Below are 23891 nucleotides of genomic sequence, written 5' to 3'. Positions count from 1 at the left end.
TCGACCTGCTGTTTACCAACAGAGAAGGGCTTGTGGGAAATGTCGAGGTCGGAGGCCGTCTCGGGCTTAGCGACCACGACATGATAAAGTTCTCAATTTTGGGTGATGCTAAGCGGAGGGGCACCAAAACTATTACCATGGACTTCCGGAGGGCAGACTTTGCCCTCTTCAGGACCCTGGTTGGGAAAGTCCCTTGGGAGGCGGTCCTGAAGGGCAAAGGGGTCCAGGAAGGCTGGGCCCTCTTCAAGAAGGAAGTCTTAAGGGCGCAGGAGCGGGCTGTCCCCGTGTGTCGTAAGACCAACCGGAGGGGAAATCGACCGGCCTGGCTGAATAGGGAGCTTTTGCGGGGACTCAGGGAAAAAAGGAGAGTCTACCGCCTTTGGCAGAAGGGGCGGGCAGCTCAGGAGGAGTACAGGGATCTTGTTAGGTCCTGCAGGGAGGAAATTAGAAAGGCAAAAGCCCAGCTAGAACTCAATCTGGCCAGTGCGGTAAAAGACAATAAAAAATGCTTTTATAAGTACATCAGCAATAAAAGGAGAGCCAAGGAGGATCTCCATTCTTTGCTGGATGTGGGGGGGAACATTGTCACCGAGGACGAGGAAAAGGCTGAAGTACTTAACGCCTTCTTTGCCTCTGTGTTCAACAGCCAGACCGGTCATCCCCAGGGTACTCAGGCCCTTGAGCAAGAGGATAGGGATAGGGACCAGAATGGAGCCCTCATAGTCCAGGAGGAAGCAGTTAATGACCTGCTATGCCACCTGGATGCTCACAAGTCTATGGGGCCGGATGGGATCCACCCGAGAGTACTGAGGGAGCTGGCAGAGGAGCTTGCCAAGCCACTTTCCATCATCTATCAACAGTCCTGGTTAACAGGGGAGGTCCCTGATGACTGGAGGCTTGCCAATGTGACGCCCATCTACAAGAAGGGCCGGAAGGAGGACCCGGGGAACTACAGGCCTGTCAGCCTGACCTCGGTGCCGGGGAAGATTATGGAGAGGTTCATCTTGAGCGAACTCCACAGGCAAGTACAGGTCAACCAGGGGATCAGGCCCAGCCAGCATGGGTTCACAAAAGGCAGGTCCTGCTTGACCAACCTGATCTCCTTCTATGACCTGGTGACCCGCCTGGTAGATGATGGAAAGGCTGTGGATGTCATCTACCTCGACTTTAGCAAAGCTTTTGACACCGTCTCGCATAATATCCTCCTCGGGAAGCTGGCAGCTCACGGCTTAGACAGGCATACTCTTCGCTGGGTAAAGAACTGGTTGGGTGGCCGAGCCCAGAGAGTAGTGATAAATGGTGTTAAGTCCAGTTGGCGGCCGGTCACGAGCGGTGTTCCCCAGGGCTCTGTTTTAGGGCCAGTCTTGTTCAATATCTTTATCAATGATCTGGATGAGGGGATCGAGTGCACCCTCAGTAAGTTTGCAGACGACACCAAATTGGGTGGGAGTGTCGATCTGCTCGAGGGTAGGATGGCCCTGCAGAGGGACCTGGACAGACTGGATCGATGGGCCGTGGCCAACTGTATGAGGTTCAACAAGGCCAAGTGCCGGGTCCTGCACTTCGGTCACAACAACCCCATGCAACGCTACAGGCTTGGGGAGGAGTGGCTGGAAAGCTGCCTGGCCGAAAAGGACCTGGGGGTGTTAGTAGATAGCCGGCTGAACATGAGCCAGCAGTGTGCCCAGGTGGCCAAGAAGGCCAACAGCATCCTGGCTTGTATCAGGAATGCTGTGGCCAGCAGGAGCAGGGAGGTGATTGTCCCCCTGTACTCGGCGCTGGTGAGGCCGCACCTGGAATACTGTGTCCAGTTTTGGGCCCCTCACTACAAGAAAGACATTGAGGTGCTGGAGCGTGTTCAGAGGCGGGCAACGAAGCTGGTGAAGGGTCTGGAGCACAGGCCTTATGAGGAGCGGCTGAGGGAACTGGGGTTGTTTAGCCTGGAAAAGAGGAGGCTGAGGGGAGACCTTATCGCTCTCTACAACTACCTGAAAGGAGGTTGTAGTGAGGTGGGTGTTGGTCTCTTCTCCCAAGTAGCTAGCGATAGGACAAGAGGAAATGGGCTTAAGCTGCGCCAGGGGAGGTTTCGACTGGAAATTAGGAAAAATTTCTTTACGGAAAGGGTGGTCAGGCATTGGAACAGGCTGCCCAGAGAGGTGGTGGAATCCCCATCCCTGGAGGCGTTTAAAAAACGGGTAGATGTGGCACTTCGGGATATGGTTTAGTCTGGTCTACCCTTGATTAGTCTAGAGTGGGCTTGGTAGTGTAGGTTAATGGTTGGACTGGATGATCTTAAAGGTCTTTTCCAACCTAGATGATTCTATGATTCTATGATTCTATGATATCGGATCTTCTAATGTCTCCCTTTCCAGCTATCCTCCCTCCTGTCAGAAAAGCTAGCATTAAAGAACTTCTGTTCTTTAAACCACCTAATGAGGGAAACAAAGACCACTGGCAAGTTTTTCTTCAGTGAAATGGGCAGATATAGCCTTCCTAATCATGCAGTTATGTATCAGATTACTAACGCTGTGGCCATAGTATTTCATAGTATTTTACTCATAATGGCTTTTCCGTTCCTTGTAAAGTCGTTAGGACACACTTGGGTGGGGGAAAGAGCCCTGAAGAAAGGTTCTCTCTATCCACTTCTGACAATTGGAATGCATTTCTTTATAATGTGATTGCAAGTATCGAGTTTAGATTCTAGCGATAGCTAGCTGGCCATACTTAGCTTTTGAAACTGCAGAAGATTGTGGTGGAAACTTTGGCATTTAGGATGCACTGCAAAACATTCCATTTGTTTGTGAAAGAAAAACATGCGATTTGGTCTAAGACTGTGTGTGATGAGGAAACAGAATAGCGTTGAGTCCCACTGGGAGATTTCAGGATGATTAAACAAGTAAACAGCACTGAATGAAAGGATCTGTACCTCTTGAATACTATTCTCTGCAACAGGTACTATGAAGAGCAAACACCATGATACACAAAAATTAAAATAGACTATATAGGCACAGGTTAATTTTATTCAATACTAATATGCATCCTCTAAATGAAAAAGCACTGGTCTTTCTATTACTCTTACATTGTTAGGAACTGGATTATGTGGTTTAGGGGTTAGTTTTCTCTTTCTCTAAATTCGTGAGACAATCTTTACAACCCGTTTGGGAACAGTGAATAAACATAGTCAAATGTGGCATTTGAGTAGTTGTGTACTGTACATAGTGTTTTTACTGCCTTACAAAAGTCTCAAGTATAGACAGGAACATATTTAATAGAAAAAAAAAAAGATTTTGTGAAACTAATAATTACACGGAAGCCTGCACCCTGCGTCTTTTGACCATTCTTGCCTGTCTGTATTCTGTATTCTGTTTTCATACCTATGGGACCAGAAACTGCTAGATGGAAGCTGTCCCTATTATTTAGAGTGCTGGCTCAGGTAAAAACGATCCTCACACGTAGATCACTGACTCTAAGAAAAAGCTGATTTCATAGTTGTCCATAAGAACCCTTTGATTTGAAAATGCTGTTTTTCCATGTGAGATATCTGAAGTATGAATATTTCCACCAGTGATAAAAGATGAATAAGCTTTCCCCAGGAGCATCTCCCAAACCCATTCCAATATGTCAATCTAGAGCTTCGCTAAGCAGAGCCTGCCATTCATGCCAAAGTGTGATCTGTTTTTGAGATGTGACATATGGGCAGTGAGATTAAACCTCCTAACTTATCACTTACAAATTAAGCTAAGATTGAACGTCAAACGCATCAAAGTTTTTTTGCCCACATCAGAAATTGAACAGATTTTTTATGGTATTCTGACAGGGCACAAATATAAGAATCAAATCAAGCAAAAATTGTAAAAAAGTGATACAAGAAATGAAATCAAATACTGTAGGAGCTGACACTTGAACTGGTGGGAATTGATAGGAGCCTCTTTTGTACTTGTCTAAGAATGAAATAAATACTATCTTGCAATTTGTGTGGCAATGTGCTGGAGAGAAATAGAGAAGGTAATCTTTAACTTAGAATGATAAGATTCCTGACCCCATTTCTACAAATGCTTGTTGTTCTCAGTCTTGGATCTATTGTTATTTTTTTAATGCAGATGTGAACAGGGTAAAAGTCTTATTTCAATCCATTACTACTTTTTCACGGCTCATCAGAAAACACGTTGAAAATTTGAACTCCCACATGAAGGCCCCAATGTTGCAGGGTACTTACTCATGTGCCAGGCTTTAAACACAAACAAGCACTACTGGATTTAACACTAGAAGTCAGGAGTAAATTGAGAGATTTTTGACCCCAGTTACCACCTTCATACTACTATGGGACTGTACTTCATGGTCTTCACAGAAGTCTTTCTAGCATCTGTGTAGAAGCAGAAGATAGCCTGTACATTGCAGTTTGAAGTGGGATTTTTTGTTTGTTTACCTAATTTCCACTAAGACTTTGAAAGAAAAGGAACATATGGACACTATATATAGGAATTATTTCTCTCAAAATAAGGTACAGCTACCTGTGGGACTCAACAAAGCAGCTGTGTAAAGATCACACTAGTTTTTGAACAAGAAATGAAAAACATGATTTCAGGATCACTGTGCAGATCAGCAACATCTGGGTTTAATGCAGCAATCACTTTGTTTTTGCAAAAGTACAGGATTCAGTTTAAACCTTTGGGATTTAAAACTAATCAAATTAAAGATCAAGCCATGGACTGCTACTTTAAAGATGGACACTGATGTCATTTTCTTAATAGAATGTCATTACAGTTGAGAGAAACGGTGAGAGACACTCCGTTGTCAAGGCTCTTTTCCCTTTTTGCAAAAGCTGTGTGAGTGACGTTGAAGCTGTGTTCAGACCTTGCTGAAGAGATGGCTTAAGCAGTTTTGGGGGATATGTCAAGTTATTGTGCTTACCACTTTGGCGATCAGTAAAGTCAGAGATAAATGAAAAGATCTGGTTAGTATAATGTTTCTGTCATATTCCAAGTGAAAAAAAATGCCAGTAAGAGTGTATAGTTTGGTGGGCTGAACCCTTGTGATGGTCTTATTGTACAACCCATGCTCATTTCTCCCTCCTTGTAATAATCACTGAAGACAAAGCTCTTTGATTACAGCTTCAAGATTTCTTTTTTTTCTTTCCCGGTGAGAAGCATTGGCCATCAGACCTTTTTCCAAAAGAAGCATGAGAAACATGAGTGTGGTAGTCATCCTTGGGTTGAATGGGTCAAGTCATTTAAAATTCTGGTTAGCATTTCAGGCACTTCCAGCAAAGTTTTTTACTGTTTACTCATCTATTTTCATCTACATTGCAAAAACAGAGGTCAAAGTTTATAGAACTGATTTATTTAAACATTTTATTTAAATATTTTAAAGTAATTTTATGAAATCTTCCTGAGTAAATACATCAAGAGATATAGAGGTTAGCTGCTATTTCTACATGCCTTTTTGTCTAAAGACGTGTCTGTGAATGAATATTTCTGTAATGAATCTGAAGTGACTGATGATCACAATCCCCATAAGATCTAATTGGAGCAACACCTGAGAAGGCAAACTTAAGCATCAAGTAATATTTTAAAGAACGGTCACAAATCTCATCATTGATCTAGCCATAAAAAAGCAAAGCCGATAGTTAAGAGTTCAGCATGGCAGTTAATCCTGTCCTTACTGATTGCTGTCTGTGCCACCATCTGGAACAAAGTAGCCATAGTCCTCATGTAGGACCTATTTTATAACTAACTATACAACATTAGGAAGTATGAAATAATTTTCCTACTTGATTTTCCATTTGGCATGGATTTCAAGTAGCATAATATAAACAATGAAAAAAGGTTTGCATAGAAAGCGGTATATTTCAAGTCCCTGTTAGGAGAACTGTGATCCCTAATATATCCCAAATGTGGTGCAACATCTATTTCTGTAAGCTTTATCTGGCTTAGACAGCTGATTCAGAACGAATATGTATTATTTATGTATGAAGAAGACGGAAACTGTAAGAGAGCATAAAAAAATCCATTCTGATTAAGTCAACTGATGCACCACAAAATTTTGGTAGCTGATGTTGTTTCATAGAGAAAAATCTATTTAGCTATCTAGATATTAAAAGAGTTTTTCACAGACATATTTTAAATATTTAACTATGCCATTAAGTCTTATTAACATTATGTTTTTATTTTTAATTCAAAAAATTCACAAGTCTTCCCAAGTCTTTCATCTTGATGAGGCTATGTATTTGTTTTAATAAACATTCTGTGAATATTTAATGTTAAAAAATAAAATATACATATGTTTTCCCTTTTGGCAAGAGCTTCATGGAGATAACATTGAAGTTGCTATTTTGTGTACTAGCTAATGTATACTTTTTCTACAAGCCAGATACTATTGGTACAGGAACCTGGTTATAATGGTGATTTTGGCATCTGGTTTGCAGTTATCTGAGGATGCTGGGGTGTCTTGCATTCCTGAATTGCCCTGATTTCAGCTGGGATAGAGTTAATTTTCTTCCTAGTAGCTGGTATAGTGCTGTGGTTTGGATTTAGTGGGAGAATAATGCTGATAACTCACTGATGGTTTAGTTGTTGCTAAGCAGTGCTGACACTAGGCAAGGGCTTTTCAGCTTCCCACGCTCTGCCAGGGGCACAAGAAGCTGGGAGGGGGCACAGCCAGGCCAGCTGACCCAAACTGGCCAAAGGGCTGTTCCATACCATGTGAGGGCATGGCCAGTATAGAAACTGGGGGAGCTGGCTGGGGGGCAGCGACCGCTGCTCGGGGACTGGCTGGGCATCGGTCAGCGGGTGGTGAGCAACTGCAGTGTGCATCACTTGCTTTGTATATTATTATTATGTAATATTATTATTATTTTCCCTTCCTTTTTGGTCCTATTAAACTGTCTTTATCTCAACCCACGTATTTTACTTTTTTTTTCCCCGATTCTCTCCCCCATCCCACTGGGGAGGGGGAGATTGAGCAAACGGCTGTGTGGTGCTTAGCTGCCTGCACAGTTAAACCACAACACTGAATAAACAACGTTTGTGAGTTAGGAAAATATGATTCTCACTGAAAATTCAGAAAGAACGTCTTTCCTTAAGATCAAGTTTATAAAAGAGGGTGTTTGAAGCAAATTAAGTGGAAATTCCGTATGAGGATGGGAACTTCCTTCTGAGGATGGTTCAGCAATAATATAATATAATATCATATCATATCATATCACGATAACATACCTGGACATTCTTTGATTCTTCTCAGGAAAGTATCATTCTGTGGCATTGTTGAAATATAGTTTTCACAAGAGCTGGAGAGAGACAGTTCAGATGCGTGCAGTTCCGTAAGAAAAGTTTGCAAAGCCATCAGATAGCAGCTGTATCTCCCGGACTTGTAAAAACTTGCCTTCGCTGTAATGAGGCTTGGCAACAGTGAGCCTGTTGCAGCTTCTATTTCTGACTGTGTTTGAGAATAGTGGAAAGTTACCTTGTTGTTCGTACATTGACCGTATGGTCAACCATCGAGGCTGACACTACTTTTTGTACGCAGAATAGAATGCCTGGTACACTGTGGCTTTAATCTAAGAAACAGCTTTCTGATTTTGTCCTAATCTCTCTTTCTGATAGAACTGTGATATAAAGCTGGATGCTGTCCTTGAGCTGGTTACCATCCTTGCCTAATTCTTCTTGATGCCTTTCTTCTGTAGTCAACATCAGTGAGCTTGGATGTTCCAGGTGATGAACTTTAGCAACGTTCACTTTTGCATTTGCATATATAGCACTAAATAAATGTAAACATGCAGCATAAAGGCATATAGTATCTATAGTAATTGCAATGCAGGAGGCAGAGATAGCATGTGCATGCTAATTATGTTCACTCCTGTGTACTTATTCTACATTTTCCCACTCCCACCCTACTGAAGATGGTCATGTGCCATCTTGATGTAGTTGGTATAATGGACAAATAAAAAGAAGAGATAAAATATTCTTCAGGTACTGAATCATGTTTATCAGGTTTTGGTTTTTTATCAGTAATTGTCTTCATATTAAATGTTCCTTCTATTTGCTCGTGTTTCAATAATATTTAAGTATTGTGAAAGAATGCAAGATGGGAAAACTGGTGCATTCTTCACACCTGTTCTTCATTGCTAGAACATTATTACAATAAATTAAAGAATTCACTTCACTAGGAATGTAATTTAACATTTTTTTCTTCTTAGAGCATCCCAGCTACTCTCTGTGTATCACAATGTGTAGCCCAAAATATGTTTACTTCCCGGCGTAGTGCTGGGTATCATTTCAAGCCCATTAGGTCAGACCTGAAGAGTGATTGTTCAGAACTCTTGAGAACTCAGAACACTTAAGAAAAATTACTATTTTGGTCACATTAAGACTTTTGCCTCTCCCCCTTCCCATCTGTTTTTAAATGCCTGGATGCTCAAATATCCATGTAGGAAGGTGTTAAAAGAAATGCTCATCATCGTGTCTTAAAGTCTTACGAATGCTTACTCTGATATCTTCAAACTTCCAGAGCAGTGATATTTCTAAAACGTTTGTATTCCTCATTCATTGCTATGTTTCCCAAGCACAGTTACAGGTTTTCAAAGCTTTACTTCCAGAATGCAACTTTTAATTAATATATTTTAACACAAGCTTTATATTTAGCTTCCCTTGTGAATAAATTATTCTGCTGCTTCTGAAACCTGTGGAAACAGGATGTTATTTTTAATGGGCATGAAGATATCATCCATATTTTCTGGTAAGATTTCCTAAGTCTGGAGTGGATATGTGTTGCTGGAATATGCCATTTGAGTTTTTCCTTTTGTCTTAATGATTACAAAGAACAAGCTTTCTTTTCAACATTCATTAATTGATGTGGTTTAGGTTTCTTTTAATTTATGAAGCAGAATGTGTTGAGGCCATTCTTATAAACCAGTTATGACATAACAAGACTGAAATCGTATTAAATAGGAATGCTATCCAAAGAAGGGCACCTTGAGATGGAATTAGATTTTTTTACTACTTCAGTGCATTGAATAAAATTCACTCATTGACTCAAATATGATACAATTCACAATTTTATATAAAAAGATCACAGCTGTAATCACAAATATGTAGACACAACTATAAATCTTATACATAGAACTGTTAAAATCTTTTTCTAAAAAAAAAAAAAAAAAAAAAAGTCCTTTACAAAAAAGCATTTCCTTGAACTCAGGAATGTTCATTTTGATAACTAACTAAAGCAAGCTAAAATAAATGTTGTAGCTACTTACATTTTTATTTTAAATTATTGACAGAATTCATGTTGATAATGTTGAAATGTTTAATTTTCAGAAGGTGGTTTTTGGTTCATGTAGCTTTCTGTTAGCTTCAGTATTTTGATCTTGTTTTTTCTGTTCTGTTATCTATTTGAATATGAATATGAATATAGGAACCTTTTCATAGCTCAACATTATTGAGATTTTGAGGTTTTTCTCAGATTTCCAGCCATTTTTTAAAAATACAAAACTGACATTGAATTCCATTCTAACCCAAAGTAAATATTAACCAGAATTGTTCCACTTTGCCATTGAACTTGACTAATATGCGATACAACCTCGTTAACACATTCAGAATTAATTTTTGTGTACACGATAAACTCACTGTCTTGAGCAATGGTATTGAGTTTTTTATTGTGCAAGTACATTAAGACTTTGGTTTGGTGGAGGTTGCTTACATATAAATTTAAGATGGAAAGTTCTAATAATCACCAAGCAAAACTGTGTAAAATAATTTATATATAATCTCAGCTGATTGCCATAAATTTAATTTAGTAAATACCAAATACAACCCCAAAATTTCTTCAGGTTCTGACATCTTGTCAATACATACTCATCACAGCTTGTGATGGTAAGCCTTAGTTTGCCCATAGGAAGCATTTTTCTGTTCTGATAATAAACTGCTACTCTGTGGAAGGTATCTGGGAACCTTACTAAGAAGCATGAATTTGAACATAAGGCAATTTTTATGCTGCTAAATGTGAAATCATAATGGTTTTGGTACTTAAACCAAGCTTATTTCACAGACCGATTTATTGTGGCACAGAAAAAAAAAGAGAAAAAAATGACATATTGAGTCATTGGAAGTGAATAAATCTTTAAGAAAGTCTTAGCACTGCTTTTAATTTAAAAAATCTGCCTAAACATTTTTGGTGTTGAACACATTTTTGTATGTACTGTATAAAAAAGGTGACTGTTCTTTCTCAAAACTAGATTTGGTTTTCTTTTAATTACTGGTTTGTGATGGTATTTTAAAAGCCAGTACTGCAGGACACAAAGATTGGAAGAAAGGCACGTAAAGGGAGGAGAGCTTTGCTCAGATTGTTATGGAGATGTGCAAGATGCGTAACTCAGCTTGTCACAGAAAACAAACAAAAAACTCCAGACCTCCAGAGGGATGAGGAATTGGTAGTTGAAAAGACTGCTTGGTGGTCAACAACAGAAACTGGTTACCATTTCATCCTACTAATGGTACCTACGCAAAAAGTTTTCGATGCAAGGTAAGTTTCTTTGACTGGCTAAGTGTCTTCTCTTCAGTGAACAAAGTTAAAAGGCATGATTAGCAAAACACTTCAAGAAGGAAGCATCAAACTCTTCAGAGAAATCTGTTTTGAGAATAATCATCAGAGAACTTACAAAGTCAGCTTTGTTGGCAAAAAGAGAAAATCAGCATTCTAAAAAGTTCTTCCTGTTGAAAGCATCAAGTTTGAGTACCTGGGGTTTTCAGGGAGGTTAAATTGCGCCTTATGAAAAACACACAAGAGGAGTTCATTTAAAGTAGATTTTCTGCTGTGGTCCTCCATCAGATCGAAGATTTAACTCCTTAGTTTGGCAATATAGAGCATGACCCGTCCCACATATATTAAGATGGGCAATATCAGCAATGAACAGAACATCTGACCCAGGCTTCTGCCAGAGCAAAGCTCCTTTCCTGAAAAGGCAAAGGTTTTACTAGTGCGAAGTGGGAATTCTTTTAAGGTAAATGTGATGAGACAAGCAGTGAGATTCTTTTTCATTTTCAGAGAAATAGCAGTGAGATTCCCATACATTCTCAGAGAAATAGCAAGTTGTAAAAATACTCAACCCTCCCCGTGCCCTATTTCTTCTCTGCCTTTAAAACCATAGATCTAAGTAACACCGATTCAAGTCAGCGGAGCGTGGAAAGTGGCTGCCTATGGCAGAATTTGGCCCAGAACATGAGATTTCCATTCTCATCTCTTCTGTAGTGGAGAGCAAGGTAGACAGTTGATAAGGTCTATAACTTTGTATTTTGGGGGTTTTTAGGCATTGTTAGTAATTTTGCTGTTTTATAAATGTTTTGAATTAAATGAGATTACAGAAAAAGCCCATTCTAATTTAATCAAATTAAATGTAATTAGATTTTGTATTAATTTTTTTCTATTTCAAATTTATTACCTTTAGGAGGATTTGTAATATAGTTTAAATTGTAGCTCATAATAAGAACTCAGAGTAATAGTGAAATGAGGGGGGTTTTATCAGACATTACAATTCTAAGAGTGATTAATTTATTCTTTAAAAAGATTTGTTTCTTTACCTGACAAGTCAGCATTTACAAACAAAACTTTTAAATTTAGTTACCATCACGTCACTCTCAAAATCAATAAACCTAAGTTTTTATTATGAACAACACTTGTGCTAATTTTAGTCCTACAGCACATGCACACACACACACACACAAAAAAAAAAAAAATTGAGGTTGGTTTGCTTCTTTCTGCCTCGCTAAATGAAGTATAAACTCTCTCTGCTCCCCAGTGTATTAACCAGCACATGAATTCCATTTGTTAGGGAAATCTTCCTCTTGTAGCCAAATTTTTAGAAAGCTGGCACAAAACCAGATATAGATCCAGTGAATGTATGAGCATTTTTCCTGTATTTGTGTTGTTAATGGAACAAGTTGCACATTTTTATGCTATATGTGCTGATCAGCAAAAAAAAAAAAAAAAAAAAAAAAAAAAAGTGTGTCCTACCCATGGTCCCATGAGATTCATTTCAGTTAAAACAAATTTAGGCCATTGCAAAATGCTGATGATAAAACCAGCTTGCGTGTCACTGATCTCAGTCACTCCCATGACAAACGTGATTTTGGTATGCTGGAGGGATTATCTGGTGATCGTTTCAGACCTTAGCTGTGCTGTTCCCCACGCTCTTTGTGAGTGAGGAAGACCTTTCACCATCCCCCAGATCACCTGCAGTGAACCAGAGCCTCTCCCTTTCATTTCTTCTCCCGCTTCTCCTGTACAATGTGAGTGAGGCAGACCTTTGCCGTAAGAAATTTCAACATTCCCATCTCCAGCTGTTAGTGTGATGCTGACCATTGGTTTGTTTAACTCCGGTCAGGTTATCAAAGACGACAGATTTCCAGTGAGGACTTTAGCTTATTTCTAGCACAGAAAAAAATATTTTTACTGATTTTTTCTTTGTAAACTTCTTAACTCACTGTAAAATACTCTCAAAATTGGATTTATCAGGTCTTGCCAGGCAACAAATTACTGCAGATGAATAATAGATGTTCCATGCCACCAGATTTGCTTCTTTTGTCATTATTTATTTCCTGCTAGGTTAGGCAGCCTCCTCTTTTTCCTAGTCCTCAGGCTGGCCCTGCTTCCAAGTGGCTGGTCTCCGCAGTCTTTTCCGTTTGTGATGAAAAGCAAACAATTGACAAGGTGCAGTAAGTAGCACAAACTCATCATCCATTTCTCTGTTTCACAAACATCCTGCATTTTTGAAACTATTTTCATTCCTTTTGGAGCCTGGAGACTGCTGAAGTAATAATAGCTTACCCTAGGAGCAGATTTCTTAGCAAACACTATACCTTTGTGAAGAAATGGCTACTATTATGTTCTAAAGAAAACCAAGTATACAGTTTTATTGGTTTGGGGTTTTTGTTGGGTTTTTTTTGTTCCCAAATATTTGTTTCTTTATGAAAGGAAACAGAAAATTCGGGGGATTTTTATCCATCCATTCTAGCATAAATCAGTGCGATTTACCATTTCTGAGTAACCTGTTACAAAATTGACAGTATCCAGAGATGTGTTTGGTGCTAACTAGATGCTTCATAAGGCAGCGTGCATCTTTGTGCATCACAAGCCAATATTACTATCTACTGAGGAGTAGAACTGTCACCTGTGTTTTAAAAGTCACAGATTTTTGGAAGGAAGAAACTCAATGCTTATTTTGGAACTTAGGTCTGCATCCTTCCTTGTAGTTTAAAGTATTCATAGTCAGTAGCAACTGAAGATCTAAGAAAAGCATTTCTATTTTGATACCTACACAGAAGAACATAGCTCTGGGAATTTTCTGCATTTTGGGTACTTATGCTACATATAAAAGTAGGTGAAACTGAATCAATATTTATGAAAAATGACATTTTGTCTATAAATATTAGTGGAAGAGTTTAAATATTTGGTTTCACAGTGCTCAAGCTAGTCCATGCAGTATCAGAAATCAGTGTAGATGTGACTGATGGCATATAAATTAATCAATGCATTTTAGGCATCCATAATCATATCTACATCTTTCCACCTAATTGGACATCGATGGAATGCACCCCAAGTTTCTTCCCAAAGCTAAAATATTAATCTATAAAGGGAGAGATGCTAGTCCTGCAGTGACTAAATATTAAATGGCTACAATAAATAAGTGCTTTTTAGACAACAGATATCACTACGAAATGACAGCTTATTGCTGCACATTTCATGGTGCGCTGCGTTTTGAATCCTTCAGAATACAAAGCTGCTGGACATTTTGCTAAGTCAAAGATCAGCTTATCAATAGGTACAATTTTAAAAACCTCATACAGATTACAGTTAAAAAACAGCAAGAATTTGTCAGCAATTAAATGTCAGCTGTCCTTCGGATTTACTGATAAAGATTCTATTTGGTGGTAATAGCAAAGGTATTATCTCTGGATCAATGTTCCTTGTTCACTAAATTTGATGATAGGGCCACTATAAGAAAAAATGCTTGGAAACATAATTTTCTTCATAAGGAATGCAAGGTATTTCTGTCTTTTTTTCCTTGCAATAAGGTATTCGCAATGCAATCTGCTAAGTAGCCTATATAATCTGTTGATGTATGACTGAGCAGCTGAAAAGTACAGACAATGTGGTGTTATATAGGTCTTAATTATAAGATGCCTTTCACACCTCTGATCAACTGTGAGAATTCTTATATTAAGTCTAATTATTACAAGTATTCCAAACCAAAGAACCATAATCTCATTAATTCAATAAAATGTCTTTCTGTATGAGCAAACTACAAGTGATCTTTTGCACAGATCTATTAATAGTTACAATAAAGAAGCAGAAAAGGTGTTATAAAACTGTAGATGAAAATGGCTAAAAGGTACAGAGAAAGTCATTACCTTTACTTGCACAGTTTGATTATTATGAAAACCTAGGAAAAGATTGCAGGTGTCCTTTATGCTGAGAATTCTGGAGAATCTTGGATTCTTCTGAAGAATCTTAAAGCCTTTTGGATTTTGAAGCCAAGGTGTGAACTTACTTGCCTCCTACTGATCATGGGGTTTGACTTTATTGTGTTTTTTGGAGAATATAGGAGACCTATTACAGCTGGAGTGAGTTATTGCAAGGTTATACCAACACACACATTTTTGGAGAACCAAAAAGATTAATTACATTACAGGGCTTCTTGCGAGTTCTTGTCTATCAACCAAGAAAATAATTTCAACCTGTCAGAGGAGAAATTAAAACTGGAGTCCTACTCAACAAGGTACAAAATTGTTGCTTGCTTTATTAGTAAATAAGCTCATTTTGCACTGCTATTTAGGATGGTTGATTTCAGTGCAAATTAAATATTTTTCAATTTCAGAAAAAAGTCACTCTAGATATATTTTAGTTCCTTTATGGGAACAAACTACCTGGATTAACACATGTGTGCAGTGATCCTCAGTCATAACTTCCTACTGTGCCCCAACCTGTGACATGGAATTGGAATAGGGAGAGAAAATTATACTGAAGTTGTTTCTAGGGAAGCAACTTTCTAACAGAAAATGCAGATTTCACAGAATCAGTTTTGGGTTTCTGGACTTGTTTCCAGGGAAGGAATTTCCTAACTGAAAATGCAGATTTCACAGGAACAGTGGGTTTTTTTCATTTGTTTGTTTTTTGAGAATGCATGGTTGTTGATATTTTCAGTAGCAATCAAGTTGTTGATAGCCCTGATATGCTTTCATTTTCTTTCCAGCAAGACAGAAAACTCTGGGGGGTTGGGAAGGCAGGATGCTGGCTAGCTTGCTATTTGTTAGCTACCAGGGGGACTAGAGGATTGTCCACTTAGTTGACCAACCAAATTCAAATATGTTATTCCACTTCACTAGAAGTTCTTGTACAACAACGCAGAAGTTTTGTTTGAATGGAAACATAGCCACCCACCAGCCCTGTTCTATCCCTTGTTTATATTCATGGTATCTGCTTGGCCAGCACTTTTGCATCTGATTGCTTTTGCACAAAAGCTGGCCTCGATTCACTATGAGAAGCAGAACATGGATTGGCAACTTTTGATAGTAGTCCAGGCTCATACATTTCTGCTGGGAAGCACTTTTTTTGCCTACCCACACAGTCCTTGGTACCAGCTGCCTGAAGTTTGTTCCTGATCCCCCTGCCTCTGCAACTTAGGAACAGTTTGCACATTAGCAGACAGCAGAATGAACTGGTCATGGCTGTCACGATCTCAAGATATGTGGTGACAATTTGTGCACTATTAATCAAATTCATGTATTTCAAACTCTGTTATCTAAAAAGAGCTGCCCGTCTTGTCCCTCACATTATTGTCCAGAGGACTGAATCGTGTCTTGTTATGCGCTTAATTGTATTTGAGAATACTCAGCTATGCTTTTTAGAAGGACAGAGCTTAAATGTAGAAGCTTTGATTTGATCTCTCATCTCCAACTTTACAGTGTCTTCCTGCTGTCAGTACAGAACTTCAAATAACAAAAAGTGTGGAAGCACCTGGACTGAAATTCCTCAGGAATATCAAATGTGCTAAGAGTGATTTAGATAGGAGCTGATGAACGCATCTTTTGTACCACTGATACCACCAGTCCCAGAGGAATGTATACTGAGCAATTACACTGACCGAATCCCTGCAGCTAAGTAAGACGTTTCTGTGTTTCTTTCATGTTTTCTTCTAATACTAATGCAAAATATAAGCAAGCAATATGAAGACATACTGCTTTAGATTATACCTCCTGCTAAAGGTAATTTATCCTCTACAAGTTGACCAAATGAGAAGTCCTGATAGTTGTGCTATCTCATGCTCTACCTTTACCCTCCTCCATAATGTGCAATGTAATCCTCCTTACCCAAGGCATTTGGGATTGTGGAAAGGACTTGTCGTGTCGGCAGGCATGGACAGCTATGGAAGGACAAATACAGGAAGGAATTCCTTCCTACAAAGGTTCTTAAAATCCTGCTTAACATTTACTACACCTCTGTATAAAAAGGAGTTTCCATGCTGGTATACTCTGCTGACGCAGACATGTTTCCCACATATGGAGTCATGATCTTGTTTCCTTTCTGTGCAGAATTCTTTCTTTTTCATCTCTAGAGACACATCACAAAGTTTTACTTTTTGACGTGGTGTTAAGGAACACGCTATTTTTAGGAAAAAAGAGCCACCTGATACCGCATTTTTACTAGTAAAGAGTTTACTTGTATGTACTAAGGAAAGGTTTGCTAATTAGTCTCTTCTCAAAAAGTTTTAATTTGAATCTATTGTCTTTTTCTAAGATAATTTAAAGTTAGTTCAATATCTTGCGATGCTTTATTTACTTAAGCAATTTTAACACCAACATTTTTTGTAAGTAAAACTGAAGGATTTTTTATTCACTTAGAGTAGGAAAGGTGATGCTCGTAGTATATGCTGCCACTTCAGCTGGCAACGTGGGACGCTACTGAGACTGACAAACTGCTGACCTTTCCTCCTTCCCTTGGCCTTTGCTTTTGTCCACTAACTCAACAAAGCACCTAATTAGAGTGCCCACAATGGGGGAGAGAGAGTTCTTACAGTCCAGTCTGAAAATATTTGTGTTCCATGGTGGTTTTTAAAATGTTTTTAACTTACCTTTTTTTAACCAAAGCTGTATTTTAAACTGTGAAAATACCAGTTTGGCTGTTACAGTAGCTTTCTGCCCAGGCCAATACTACTGTTTGGAATTAGGCAGACTTTGCTCTCATATTTTGTTTACAGTTTCTGCTCAGATTAACTGAAGACTGTGGGTGTTTAATTTCCTGCATTGGTCTCCCTTTGGAAAAGGCAAGAACTTGGAGACTTACCCTAATAGCTTAACACCTATCAATTTTTCATCTGTGATGTCCAATTGCAGCTAAGGGACTGTGTAGATGTCTTTCCATATGCTAAATTCTACATGGATCTAAAAATGTGTTTAGCTGGCAGTCTTCTCTGACTACTTTTTTGTAATGTTTACTAAAAAAGATATTTTGCAGCAGCACATAAATAAATAAAATAAAATTTGAAGAATTCAGATTTTCTGTGATTCCAGTGTAGTGTTGTTTTTTTTTTTTCCTCTGACCTTGTCTAGGTGGTGGGGACACAGACTTCCTGGAATGCATAAAGGCCATGACTGAGAACAGGTTCTTCATCTCGTTGTTTCTGTTCTCACAGGAGATAAACTCCGTGCTGGTGAGTTATCACAATCATTTGTCTGATAAGCTGATGTTATAGCTTTGCAGATTTTGGCTTCCTGCTGTGATACTTCCCTGGTATATGCTCTACACCAGACAATATTTGAATGGCTGACTGAAGCCTTGATGTTTTGTAGGCAGTCAGCATTTTTTTCCCTTTGTTATTTATGTTAAATTTACCTGTGCTTCTCTAGGCTGTTGCTGCTGTTGACTGATAGAATCATAGAATGGTTTGGGTTGGAAAGGACCTTTAAAGGTCATCTAGTCCAACCCCCCTGCAATGAGCAGGGACATCTTCAACTAGATCAGGTTGCTCAGAGCCCTGTCCAGCCTAACCAGCCTTTCCAGGGATGGGGCATCTACCACATCTCTGGACAACCTTGTTCCAGTGTTTCACCACCCTCATTGTAAAAAATTTCTTCCTTATATCTAGTCTGAATCTACCGTCTTTTAGTTTAAAACCATTACCCTTTGTCCTGTTGCTACGGGCCCTATTAAAAAGTCTGTCCCCATCTTTCTTATAAGCTCCCTTTAAGTACTGAAAGGCTGCAGTAAGGTCTCCCCAGAGCCTTCTCTTCTCCAGGCTGAACAACCCCAACTCTCTCAGCCTTTCCTCACAGGAGAGGTGTTCCACCCCTCAGATCATTTTTGTGGCACTCGCTAGACCTGCTCCAAGAGGTCCATGTCTGTCTTGTACTGAGGACTCCCGAGCTGGACGCAGGGCTCCAGGTGAGGTCTCACCAGAGCAGAGCAGAGGGGCAGAATCACCTCCCTCGACCTACTGGCCATGCAGCTTTTGATGCAGCTCAAGATACAGTTGCCTTTCCGGGCTGCAATAGAAAAACCTAACAAGATATGTTATGGAGGGGAAAAAAAGGATTAGTTCTGAGATGATAACACAGATGATAATATATTTCTGTTTTCAAGAATCCTTTGGTGCCGAAGTGTATCCTTGATCCAGTGTCTGAATTATGATTGATTGGCATTGCTTGATGTGGGTATATAATAGAACAACTGCTTCCAACATGTTTGTGTCAGAACTTAAGTTCCTCCTTTGTTGCTTTCCAGACCATCCAGTCAGGTTGTGTTATGTGCTCAAACACATAGCACAAAGAGAACAGACCTATAACAGAGGCATGAAGAACCAGTACTGAATTAGTTTCTATCTTCTCTCAATGGCTGTTGAAATCTACCTTGACAGAAACAGAATCAATTTCCATTCTGGGAGTTAGAAATGATTGGGTCTTTGTTGAAAGTGGCCCATTTCTTAAAAAAAAAAAAGACAAAAACCTGCAAGATTTTTCTCAAACTTAGGTCTTTTTATTATTTAATCTGAAAAGCAAACACCATTGAGGTGTTTTCAATTGGTATTTAAACATCTTATTCAGAACTGGAGCATGCAACAGTCACGCTTAACAGATTTGTTGCAATTTCTCTAGGAAGTAAGCTGTGTAATTCTGGCTCCCCATACTCATCTTGCAAGCTAACTGCTAGCTGAAGTTTTTGTCATGAATAACTGAAGGATAAGCAAGTGAGTATGTTGTTTCTGGAGAGCTGCTCGACTAGGACTTCGGTTATTGGGGAGGGCAAAATACAGCTCTGTTCCATCTCTCACTCGGTGCTCCCGCAGGGAACAGTGTGTCTCCCCTGATCATCTAACCTGGTTTCTACTGAAGTCAGAAGATATTTCTGTAAGCTTCAGTGAACTAAAGTAAGATTTTCAATGCATATTTTCCCCATTTTTTAATGGCTTTTAGAGAAATCCTCTGAGCAATATAAGTAGCAAATTCTGTACGCTTCTGTGTTGCCTTTTTCAAAACTAGAACTCCTAAGAATTTCTATTACAAATAATAATTTTACTAATTGGTGAGATGAAGTACAACAAAACTACAATGTCATAATTTTTCTCAGTCAATAATTATTTTGTTGTTTCCACAGACAATGTTACCGTATGTAATTTTTGGTAACTCTTTAATTGCTTGTGACCCTGAGAATTTCTGTCCATGCTATTGATATACTGTAGTTTATTTCTGTTTATTTCTGCAAGTCATTGTTCAGTTTCCTGTTTTGTAACATACCTCTATTAATTTATCACTTGTTTATACACAGTACATTATTTATCTTTATTCTTCATCTTTGTTTAGGTCCTGCAAATATCTAAATTTTTTTTACCGCGTATTTCTCTCCTTTTGTATTTCATTCAACAATTTTATGTCAGTGACATAATGTCTTTCCTTTTCCTGCATCTGAACTACTGAAGATTTCCTCAAGTGCTTCTGTGCTGTTGTTTTGTCCTAAATGTATGTTATGTTCTCTCCACATTTTTGTGCTTATTACTGTGTGCCCTTCAATCACAGTTTTATAGTTCGCTTTATCTTTTGTATTGTATTTTCCAGCTGGAGTGCTTTTTGCTTCCACTCCTGCTCTTTGTCGCTATAATTATTATACAGACATGATGCTGTCTTATTAGCTTCCTTTATTATATTATTTTATATTCTTTTATATTCTTTTACCTGCTTTTAGTTCTCATTTTTAATTTTGGATCCTACTACTAATATTCTCCTCCTGTTCTAAAACCTGTACAGTATATTACAATTCTACCACACCTTTCCCCATCCTAATCCTTGTTTCTACTTCCCTTCCCCACTGTCATATCCCAGTTGATACCATCTTGATGAATAAATTATCAAGATTGTTCTACAAGAAATCTGTCATGTGGTATGTGACCTCTTTTAAATCTGAGATTTAGCTATGAATACCATATTAGTACTACATGAGCTGCTCTTATGTAAATGTATAGGAACTGGTGTCTGGCAATTTCTTCTGAAGACTTCCTGTCTTTGTTCTGCTTTTCTATCCTTCCATAATTTATCACTTTTAGGACAAAGTAAGTGACTTTGAAAAGGATGTTTTGCCCCAATTATAGCTTGATTGAAGTCAAGTTCAAACAGATGTACTCAATACACAATCTTGTAAGGAAGTTAGTTATTACATATTAAGAAATAAACATACGTGGACACATGAAAAAGGTGTGGGATTTTTTTTCTCCACCTTTATTTTTTCATAATTAATAAAGGGTAAAAGTGTCATGTTATGATTATGATAATCACTTTTAGCTTTTTAGCTTAGCCAGGAGAAGGTAGTATTGAAAACCTCAGCTGAAATGTTCTCTAAATATTTTTTTCAAATGTTCTAGATTAAGTGAACATTTGTACTGGTTGGCCTTTATTAAAACCTATCTGAAAAAAGTATTTTAAAGTACATCCTTTAGTAGTTAAGCAGAAGACCCAGGGGTAACACAATGAACTTTCAAGGAGAAACATTCATTTTAGTGTTTCCCTTTAATGTTATGAAAATGGTGCAATCATCTCAGACTTTCCGTAACTGTAAGAAACATTAACAAGTGGCAAAGAGTAAAAACAGGTTGGAAGATGATGAGTGAAAAATAAAGATTTTCAGTTGGCTGGCTTATCTGGGCTGTTTCTCAAGGCACGATGATCAATCTGATATTTAATCCCATGTGCTGTTCATTCAAGTGTAGTGTTTTTCAGACACATTTCTGTCTCTCCCTATGTACCACAGCTCTTCAAACAGTTGATGCCAAGAAGGGGTAACAATTAACTCTGCCTTCTAATAAGGTATGTAGTTACTGGTGCAACTTAAGTTCCTGCAATAAGCTAGCTCCGAATCATGTTCGTAGAGTGAAACTCTTGCAAAATGGATTCAAATCCAAGCCAGCCTTTGTTTAATAACTAAAAGGAGGATATTATATTTGGGGTCCCTATATATAGGCTGTTCCCGATATCATTATAGTATAAGACTGTTACTAGTTAAACAGGTAAAGGTTCATTATGTTCAGATTGCAACTCAATGCACAAAATGCAGTTCTACTTCTCCCTGACAATATATTCTCTTCGTATAGTCAGTGAGGTTTAAAATGAAAATCTTATGTTATAAACTCTATTTTACATTACTTCTATATGATAGTATTATTGAGCCAAACTGCACTCATATTTTCAACAAACAGAAATTATCATGAGTTCTGCCTGATACGTTTTGGGCAGGCAAAATCCACAGAAGAAGACATACTCTGCCTTCCTCTGCATAAAATAAGCATGCTAAGAAAAGAGATTCTACACACTTCCCAAAAGGTACAGCACATGTCATCAGTTACACAAGTGCCATTATTCATGAAGTTAATGCATGTGTAGACCCAAACTCCCAGGTCCAATATTCTTAAATTGTTCAACTTGCAGAATAAAAGCAAAAGTTAGTGTAACGATTGATGATTAGACTTTGCATCAGAAAAACACAAAGGATTAAAATCAGTGTTCTCTGGTTTAGATTTATGACACTCTAAATGCAAGTGGGACAAGCACATTAACGCCTTCCCCAGTGTAAGACATCTGTTGTCCTAGGCTTAGGAATTCTTAAATTTGAATTCTTAAACTCAAAAGTGAACTATGGAGGGCAGATTTTAGATTTTATGCTGCAAAAGAAGAATATTTTTAAAGTATTTGCAACTGTATATAAGAAATAAGTGAAAAACTGCTAACTAAGTAAATGCATAAACTGAGAAAGCACTGAATAGCAATGATTTTTATCAATTTTCAGTTGCTTTAAAGACTATATTTTAACCCTTCAACTTAACTGTAGTTTAATAATTTCTTTTACATGGGAATTTAGTAGGCTCTCAAAATGTCCCAGAGGATGTTTGAAGGCTTTCAGGTGCTGTAATGATAGACACAATAAGCTAGGTGCATGTAAGGACTAAGGCAGAACTTGCAAGTATTAGTTTATGATCATCGTAATTCCCACCCCCCAATATCTCTTTTTTCTTTCCATTATTAGATGACTGTATTATCCTTTATGAGGTCTCTCTCTGCCCTTTGTGAGGCTTTCATAGATGTGTTTTTAGTACAGGAGCATTTAGAATTTTATTTCTTGTAATTGTGAATCCATATTAACCAGATATACTTTATGTCCATGACTATGTCTCATTATCTCTGTATCTTTCCCCAGGAGAATTATACAAGAGGCACTATTCACCATGCTCAACTAGGCAAAGCAAAGTGATAACTTCTGTGCCAGGTCATTTTGGAAAAATACAAATCTACCAAACAGAAAATCCAATCTTGAACAAGTAAATCTTGTACATCTCTCAAGCACTTTCACCCAGATTTCTTGGAAGCATTATTCTCTTCATATATCTTGCATCAGAATAGCAGACAAATTGGTTTCATTTTAAAAAGTGTAGAGGACTGTGTGGGTCTGTGTGCATATGTCTGAGATCCAGGGAGAGAAAACTGATAACAGACAGCTAATTCTTAGTTTGAACAAGTGCTTTTCCGTATGGTGAAAGAGTATGTATAATCACAAAGTGAATAATTTACAGAAAGCTTTGGAGATTTTTCAGGGAAAAGGATGTATTTTGGGGAGTTGGGAAAAGAAATCTCTGTATTTTATCGGAATGTATTCAACCCTGAAGAATGACATTTCATACAGCATAAAGCTCTGAAGCTCAGAATTCAAATATGGGAGAGTTTGGTATGGATATGCAAAATGTGGCATTTCACATAAAGAATCAAAAGTACACCAAAAGGATAGAGAAATTAATAAGTGTTTTGTTATAGTTATTAGCTGCAGTTAGATTAGGTAATAAGGTAAATGGGGATTATAGTAAAAGTGTGGTGTGACATAATACAAAAATGCCTGTACTAGTGCAGAAGTATAAAACTGAACAGAGGAGTATTCTCGGTTCATAACAGTTTGCATGCAAATTCAAGAAAATATTAGTTAATCTTCGAAGGCAAATATCTGTGATTTATACAATGCAGCAGAGAAATAGTGGATGGATTTGCTGGAGCCTCACAAAGAATACGAAAGAAAATAGTAATTACAATAGAAAGATAATGACTTTCGCCATACTTTAAACCAGATTGTGCAGTTCTCCAACACCCACAGTGAAAGAGAAAAACAGCTGGGAGGTGGAGAAGCAACAGATTCTGCTGAGTGAAGACTCTTACAATATTTAATTCCTTCGCTGCACAGCACCTGCTGTGTTAATGCTCACCAGTGTCATCAATGTACTAGTGCTGTAATACACTGTGTTCACCAACACAGTGGATGTTTCCTGTTGCAGTATTTGGCAGTAGGCAGGCGGTTTCTTGGGCTGGAGAATGTTCTTTCCA

Source organism: Pelecanus crispus, chromosome 13 (assembly GCF_030463565.1).
Source record: "Pelecanus crispus isolate bPelCri1 chromosome 13, bPelCri1.pri, whole genome shotgun sequence".
Lineage (NCBI taxonomy): Eukaryota > Metazoa > Chordata > Aves > Pelecaniformes > Pelecanidae > Pelecanus > Pelecanus crispus.
This window is presented reverse-complemented; position numbering follows the sequence as displayed.